The following is an 8,954-nucleotide window of genomic DNA, read 5'->3' as shown; positions in this document are numbered from 1 at the left end:
GTATTGTTTGCCTCGAAGCGAGCAAAGAATGTGTTAAGTTCGTCTGGGAGGCTTCGGTGGGCACCACACAGCTGGATATGCCTTTGTAATCTGTGATAGTCTGTATTCTTTGCCACGTGTCTCGAGTCTGAGTTGTCGAACATCAATTCAAGTTTGAGTCCGTATTGTCTTTTTGCACCCCTAATGGATTTGCAGTGCTCTTACCTGCTTGCCTTGTACACGTCACGCACTACCAAGTCATGAGGGTTTGTTCTGCTGGCATTGAATGATGTCTCCGTTCATCCAATGTTTTTGGTTGTGGTATGTCCGGATTGTTATTGACACTTGGGAAGATGGCGCCATACTGTATGGCTGTCGTTTTGCGAGCTCCGACTCAACTTTTCTATTTTATGATTCTTTTGGTGTTTATCTTTACCTTTTTTGCACTAAATGTATCTGCTATCATTTTTTATGATCGGCAAGAACTTTTGAACATCAGATCGGCAGTTACTAACCTCTTTTCCGGCTTCAACTTTGACTTTGACTCATTCACCCTGGCATCTTTGTGTAATTCTGACATAATTTTCAGGCTATCCAAGAGTAAACGGCGGCGAAAGGGGGAAGCTATTAACCGGACTCTCGTAACTGCAATATTCTCTGCTTTTCTGAAACATGGCTTTCGGACAAGATACCCCCTATTGCTATCCAACTCGATGGATTCTCCATTCACTGAGTAGACAGGACATTGGATTCAGGGAAATTGAGAGTGGGATGGGTATGCCTCTTCAACAACATCAAATGGTGTGCTGACTGTAGCGCAGTGGAAGCCTTAACCCATTGTTCACCCATCTTGGAATACCTGATGGTCAAATGCCGATCCTTCTAGCTCCAGAGAGAGTTTATCTGTTATCGTGACTGCTGTATATATTCAGCCTCAGGACAAGAAAAACAACTAGCTGCCACTTAATGAACTGAACAAGACTATAAACATGCAGGAAACCATGCACCCAGAGGCTGCTTTCCTTGTTGCCAGTGATTTTAATTCCACGTCATTAAGACACATAATGCCCAACTTCCATCAACACGTCTCCTTTGCCACTAGGGGCGTTAAAGTCCTAGACCATTGCTACTCTACCCACAAGCAAGCATACAAGGCCCTCCCTCGTCCCCTTTTCGGCAAATCAGATGACACTGTACTCCTGCTTCCTGTTTACAAGCAGTAGCTCCAATTGAAAGTACCCATGACGCACTCTGTTGAGAAATGGTCATCCAAATCGAAGGCTATGCTACAAGCCCTGACTGGAATACTGGATGTGCGGGGACTCTGCCATAGCCTCAACGAGCTAAGCACCTCTGTCACCAGCTTTGTTAGGAAATGCATCACTGACGTTGTCCCCACAGTGAAGGTTCGCTGCTTCCCCAATCAAAAACCCTGGATTAACACAGAGGTTGGTGCTAAATTAAAGGATAGGGCTACTGTGCATGGCTATCGCAGCCAACCCCGAGGCTATGGCTGAGGACACGAACAAGTACAAGAATTCCCGCTACAACCTCCGCAGAGCTATATAGGAACAAGGTGGAATCCTATTACACAAGCTCTGACGCCCGACACATGGCAAGGGCTACAGTCCATTCTGGATTACAAAGGAAGACCGAGCTGTGATCTACCCAACAATGCCTCTCTACCAGACAAACACACGCTTCGACAAAAAGAACACTGAGCAGTACACGAGGGCCCCCGCTGACCCAGGGGACTGGGTGATCACGCTCTCCGAGGCCGATGTGAATAAGGTTTTTAACTTCTTTGGGATAGTGGGCAGTATTTTCACGGCCGGATAAAAACCGTACCCGATTTAATCTGGTTACTACTCTTGCCCAGAATCTAGAATATGCATATAATTAGTAGATCTGGATAGAAAACACTCTAAAGTTTCTAAAACTGTTTGAATGGTGTCTGTGAGTATAACAGAACTCATAAGGCAGGCCAAAACCTGAGAAGATTCCAAACAGGAAGCGCCCTGTCTGACAATTTGTTGTCCTTCTGTTGCATCTCTATCAACATTACAGCATCTGTGCTGTAACGTGACACTTTCTAAGGCTTACATTGGCTCTCTAAAGCCGCCAGAAAGTGGAATGGGGTGTCTGCTGTCTCTGGGCAAAGTACAACAGCAGAGTTTGTAAGTGGATTGTTTGAGAAAATTGAATTGTGGTATTTTAGTTGGTTTTGTATTTCGCGCCGTGCGATGCCATTGGCTGTTGGCTAGGGGTTCCGCAGGCAGAAAGGGGTTCCGCTAGCGGAACGTCTGTCCTCAACAGGTTAATCAGGTCAAAACTCATAAGGGCGTGGGGCGGGACAGTATTCCAGGGCACTTTCTCAGAGCATGTGTAGAACAGCTGGCAGTTATATTCATGATCATTTTCAACCACTCCTTGTCCCAGTCTGTAATCCCCCACATGTTGCAAGCTGAACACCATCATTCCTGTTCCCAAGAACTCTATGGCTACCTGCCACAATGACTATCACCCTGTAGCACTCACACCCAACAGATCCATAGACGATGCAATCTCAATTACACTCCACACTGCCCTTACTCACCTAAAGAAGAGTACATATGTGAGAATGCTGTTCATTGACTACAGCTCTGTGTTCAACACCATAGTCCACTCCAAGCGCGTCACCAAGCGTGGGACCTGTAGAACTTTTTGAGGATCTGGGGACCCATGCCAAATATATTCAGTCTCCTGAGGGGGTAAAGGTTTTGTCGTGCTCTCTTCACGACTGTTTTGGTGTGTTTGGACTAGAGGTTGACCGATTATGATTTTTCAACGCTGATACCGATTATTGGAGGACCAAAAAAAGCTGATACCGATTAAGGGAACACTTAAACAACACATCCTAGATCTGAATGAAAGAAATAATCTTATTAAATACTTTTTTCTTTACATAGTTGAATGTGCTGACAACAAAATCACACAAAAATAATCAATGTAAATCCAATTTATCAACCCATGGAGGTCTGGATTTGGAGTCACACTCAAAATTAAAGTGGAAAACCACACTACAGGCTGATCCAACTTTGATGTAATGTCCTTAACACAAGTCAAAATGCCACATGAGCCACATGAGGTCTAGCATTGTCTTGCATTAGGAGGAACCCAGGGCCAACCGCACCAGCATATGGTCTCACAAGGGGTCTGAGGATCTCATCTCGGTACCTAATGGCAGTCAGGCTACCTCTGGCGAGCACATGGAGGGCTGTGCGGCCCCCCAAAGAAATGCCACCCCACACCATGAGTGACCCACCGCCAAACCGGTCATGCTGGAGGATGTTGCAGGCAGCAGAACGTTCTCTACTGCGTCTCCAGACTCTGTCACGTCTGTCACGTGCTCAGTGTGAACCTGCTTCATCTGTGAAGAGCACAGAGCGCCAGTGCCGAATTTGCCAATCTTGGTGTTCTCTGACAAATGCCAAACGTCCTGCACGGTGTTGGGCTGTAAGCACAACCCCCACCCTTGGACGTCGGGCCCTCATACCACCCTCATGGAGTCTGTTTCTGACCGTTTGAGCAGACACATGCACATTTGTGACCTGCTGGAGGTCATTTTGCAGGGCTCTGGCAGTGCTTCTCCTGCTCCTCCTTGCACAAAGGCGGAGGTAGTGGTCCTGCTGCTGGGTTGTTGCCCTCCTACGGCCTCCTCCACGTCTCCTGATGTACTGGCCTGTCTCCTGGCAGCGCCTCCATGCTCTGGACACTATGCTGACAGACACAGCAAACCTTCTTGCCACAGCTCGCATTGATGTGCCATCCTGGATGAGCTGCACTACCTGAGCCACTTGTGTGGGTTGTAGACTCCGTCTCATGCTACCACTAGAGTGAAAGCACCGCCAGCATTCAAAAGTGACCAAAACATCAGCCAGGAAGCATAGGAACTGAGAAGTGGTCTGTGGTCCCCACCTGCAGAACCACTCCTTTATTGGGGGTGTCTTGCTAATTGCCTATAATTTACACCTGTTGTCTATTCCATTTGCACAACAGCATGTGAAATGTATTGTCAATCAGTGTTGCTTCCTAAGTGGACAGTTTGATTTCACAGAAGTGTGATTGACTTGGAGTTACACTGTGTTGTTTAAGTGTTCCCTTTATTTTTTTGAGCAGTGTATATTTGTAATAATGACAATTACAACAATACTGAATGAACAATGAACCCTTTTATTTTAACTTAATATAATACATAAATAAAATCTATTTAGTCTCAAATAATTAATGAAACATGTTCAATTTGGTTTAACTGCAAAAACAGTGTTGGAGAAGAAAGTAAAAGTGCAATATGTACCATGTAAAAAAGCTAACATTTAAGTTCCTTGCTCAGAACATGAGAACATATGAAAGCTGGTGGTTCAATATTCCCAGTTCTTCAATATTCCCAGTTAAGAAGTTTTAGGTTGTAGTTATTATAGGAATTATGATGCGTCAACTATTTATTTCTATACCATTTGTATTTCATATATCTTTGACTATTGGATGTTCTTATAGGCACTTTAGTATTGCCAGACTATTCTCGGGAGTTGATAAGCTTGAATTCATAAACAGCGCTGTGCTTCAAGCATTGCTAAGAGCTGCTCACAAACGCAGTAAAATGCTGTTTGAATGAATGCTTACGAGCCTGCTGCTGCCTACCACCGCTCAGTCAGACTGCTCTATCAAATATCATATTGGTCATTAATATGGTCAAATCCGGAAACTATCATTTCGAAAACAAAATGTTAATTCTTTCAGTGAAATACGGAACCATTCCGTATTTTGTCAAATGGGTGGCAACCCTAAGTCTAAATATTGCTGTTACATTGCTCAACCTTCAATGTTATGTTATAATTATGTAAAATTGTGGCAAAATAATTACGGCCTTTGTCTTTGATAGGAAAAAACACTGTTCGCAACGAGCCAGGTGGCCCAAACTGTTGAATATACCCTGACTCTGCATGCACTGAACGCAAGAGAAGTGACACAATTTCCCTAGTTAATATTGCCTGCTAACATGCATTTATTTTAACTAAATATGCAGGTTTAAAATATATACTTCTGTGTGTTGATTTTAAGAAAGGCATTGATGTTTATGGTTAGGTACATTTCTGCAACGAATGTGCTTTTTTTGCTAATGCGCTTTTGTTAAGTCATCACCCGTTTGGCGAAGTTGAAGTAGGCTGTGATTCGATGATAAATTAACAGGCACCACATTGATTATATGCAACGCAGGACAAGCTAGTTAACATAGTAATATCATCAACCATGTGTAGTTAACTAGTGATTATGTGAAGATTGATTGTTTTTAATAATATAAGTTTAATGCTAGCTAGCAACTTACCTTGGTCGACCTCTAGTTTGGACCGTGATAGTTTGTTGGTGATGTGGACACCAAGGAAATTGAAATTCTCGACCTGCTCCACTACAGCCCTGTCGATGTTAATGGGGGCCTGTTCGACCTGACATTTCCTGTAGTCCACGATCAGCTCCTTTGTTTTGCTCACATTGAGGGAGAGGTTGTTGTCCTGGCACCACACTCTGACCTCCTACCTATAGGCTGTCTCATCGTTGTCGGTGATCAGGCCTACCACTGGTGTGTCGTCAGCAAACTTAATGACGGTGTCGGAGTCGTGTTTGGCCATGCAGTCGTGGGTGAACAGGGAGTACAGGAGGGTACTAAGTACACACCCCTGAAGGGCCCCAGTGTTGAGGATCAGCGTGGCAGACTGACCTTACTACCCTTGTTGCCTACCCTTACTACCCTTGATGCCTACCCTTACCACCTGGGGGCGGCCCGTCAGGAAGTCCAGGATCCAGTTGCAGAGGGAGTTACTTAGTCCCAGGGTCCTTAGCTTAGTGATGAGCTTCGTGGGCACTATGGTGTTGAACACTGAGCTGTAGTCAATGAACAGCATTCTCACATACGTGTTCCTTTTGTCCAGGTGGGAAAGGGCCATATGGAGTGCGATTGAGATTGCGTCATCTGTGGATCTGTTGGGACGGTATGCGAATTGGAGTGGGTCTAGGGTATCCGGGAGGATGCTGTTGATGTTAGCCATGATCAGCCTTTCAAGCACTTCTTGGCTACCGACGTGAGTGCTAGGGGGCGGTACATTTAGGCAGGTTACCTTCGCTTCCTTGGGCACAGGGACTATAGTGGTCTGCTTGAAACATGTAGGTATTACAGAGTCGGTCAGGGAGAGGTTGAAAATGTCAGTGAAGACACTTGCCAGTTGGTCCGCTCATGCTTTGAGTAGACATCCTGGTAATCCGTCTGGCCCCGCGGCTTTGTGAATGTTGACCTGTTTAATAGTCTTGCTCACATCGACTACCGAGAGCGTTATCACACAGTCATCCAGAACAGCTAGTGCTCTCGTGCATGCTTCAGTGTTGCTTACCTCGAAGCGAGCATAAAAAGCATTTAGCTCGTCTGGTAGGCTCGCGTCACAGGGTAGCTCGCGTCTGGGTTTCTCTTTGTCGTCTGTAATAGTTTTCAAGCCCTGCCACATCCGACGAGCGTCAGAGCCGGTGTAGTAGGATTCAATCTTAATCCTGTATTGACGCTTTGCCTGTTTGATGGTTCGTCTGAGGGCATAGCGGGATTACTTATAAGTGTCCGGATTACTGTCCCGCTCCTTGAAAGCAGGATGCGGATGTTGCCTGTAATCCATGGCTTCTGGTTGGGATATGCACGTATGGTCACTGTGGGGACGACATCGTCGATGTACTTATTGATGAAGCCGATGACTGAGGTGGTATATTCCTCAATGTCATTGGATGAATCCCGGAATATATTCCAGTCTGTGCTAGCAAAACAGTCCTGTAGCGTAGCATTCACATCATATAACCACTTCCGTATTGAGCGAGTCACTGGTACTTCCTGCTTAAGTTTTTGCTTGTAAGCAGGAATCAGGAGGATAGAATTATGGTCAGATTTGCCAAATGGAGGGCGGAGGAGAGCTTTGTATGCATCTCTGTGTGTTGAGTAAAGGTGGTCTAGAGTTTTTTTTCCCTCTGGTTGCACATAAAAATTTGGTAAAACTGATTTAAGTTTACCTGCCTTAAAGTCCCCGGCCACTAGGAGATCCGCTTCTGGGTGAGCATTTTCTTGTTTGTTTATGGCCTTATAGAGTTGGTTGAGTGCGGTCTTAGTGCCAGCATTGGTCTATGGTGGTAAATAGACGGCTACGAATAATATAGATGAGAACTCTCTTGGTAGATAGTGTGGTCTACAGCTTATCATAAGGTACTCTACCTCAGGCGAGCAAGACCTCAAAACTTCTTTAATATTAGACATCGCGCACCAGCTGTTATTGATAAATAGACACACACCCCCACCCCTCGTCCTACCAGACGTAGCTTCTCTGTTCTGCCGGTGCATGGAAAATCACGCCAGCTCTATATTATCCATGTCGTCGTTCCATAACGACTCGGTGAAACATAAGATATTACAGTTTTTAATGGCCCGTTGGTAGGATAATCTTAATCGTAGGTCATCAATTTTATTTTCCAATGATTGCACGTAGCCAATAGAACGGATGGCAGTGGGAGTTTACTCGCTCGCCTATGAATTCTCAGAAGGCATCCCAAACTCTGTTACCTTTTTCGCCGTCTTTTCTTTACGCAAATGACAGGGATTTGGGCCTGTTCCCAGGAAAGCAGTATATCCTTCTCGTCGGACTCGTTAAAGGAAAAAGATTCTTCCAGTTTGAGGTGAGTAATCGCTGTTCAGATGTCCAGAAGTTATTTTTGGTCATAACAGCAACATTATGTACAAAATAAGTAAAAAAAAAAAGTTACAAACAACGTAAAAAAAAGAACAAAATAGTACAGTTTGTTAGGAGCATGTAAAACATCAGCCATCCTCTTCGGCGCCATCTTATCATATTAAACTATTTACAGTTGAAGTCGGAAGTTTACATACACTTAGGTTGGAGTTATTGGTGGCCCCCCTTGGGCTGTGCCGTGGCGGAGATCTTTGTGGGCTATACTCGGCCTTGGCCCGGGATGGTATGTTGGTGGTTGGAGATATCCTTCCAGTGGTGTGCACGCTGTGCTTTGGCAAAGTGGGTGGGGTTATATCCTACCTGTTTGGCCCTGTCCGGGGGTTTCATCAGATGGGGCCACAGTGTCTCCTGACCCCTCCTGTCTCAGCCTCCAGTATTTATGCTGCAGTAGTTTATGTGTCGGGGGGCTAGGGTCAGTTTGTCACATCTGGAGTATTTCTCTTGTCTTTTCCGGTGTCCTGTGTGAATTTAAATATGCTCTCTCTAATTCTCTCTTTCTCTTTCTTTCTTTCTCTCTCTCGGTGACCTGAGCCCTAGGACCATGCCTCAGGACTACCTGGCTTGATGACTCCTTGCTGTCCCCAGTTCACCTGGCCGTGCTGCTGCTCCAGTTCCAACTGTTCTGCCTGCAGCTATGGAACCCTGACCTGTTCACCGGACGTGCTACCTGTCCCGGACCTGTTGTCCCAGACCTGCTGGAACCCTGACCTATTCACCGGACGTGCTACCTGTCCCAGACCTGCTGTTTTCAACTCTCTAGAGACAGCAGGAGCGGTAGAGATACTCTCAAAGATCGGCTATGAAAAAGCCAACTGACACTTACTCTTGTGTTACTGACTTGTTGCACCCTCGACAACTACTATGGTTATTTTTATTTGACAATGCTGGTCATTTATGAACATTTGAACATGTAGGCCATGTGCTGTTATAATCTCCACTCGGCACAGCCAGAAGAGGACTGGCCACCCCTCATAGCCTGGTTCCTCTCTAGGTTTCTTCCTAGGTTTTGGCCTTTCTAGGGAGTTTTTCCTAGCCACCGTGCTTCTACACCTGCATTGCTTGCTGTTTGGGGTTTTAGGCTGGGTTTCTGTACAGCACTTTGAGATATCAGCTGATGTAAGAAGGGCTATATAAATAAATTTGATTTGATTTGATTTGATTAAA

This window comes from Salmo trutta, chromosome 39 (genome assembly GCF_901001165.1).
Source record: "Salmo trutta chromosome 39, fSalTru1.1, whole genome shotgun sequence".
NCBI lineage: Eukaryota > Metazoa > Chordata > Actinopteri > Salmoniformes > Salmonidae > Salmo > Salmo trutta.
The sequence above is the reverse complement of the archived record's forward strand: the minus strand, read 5'-3'. Positions refer to the sequence as shown.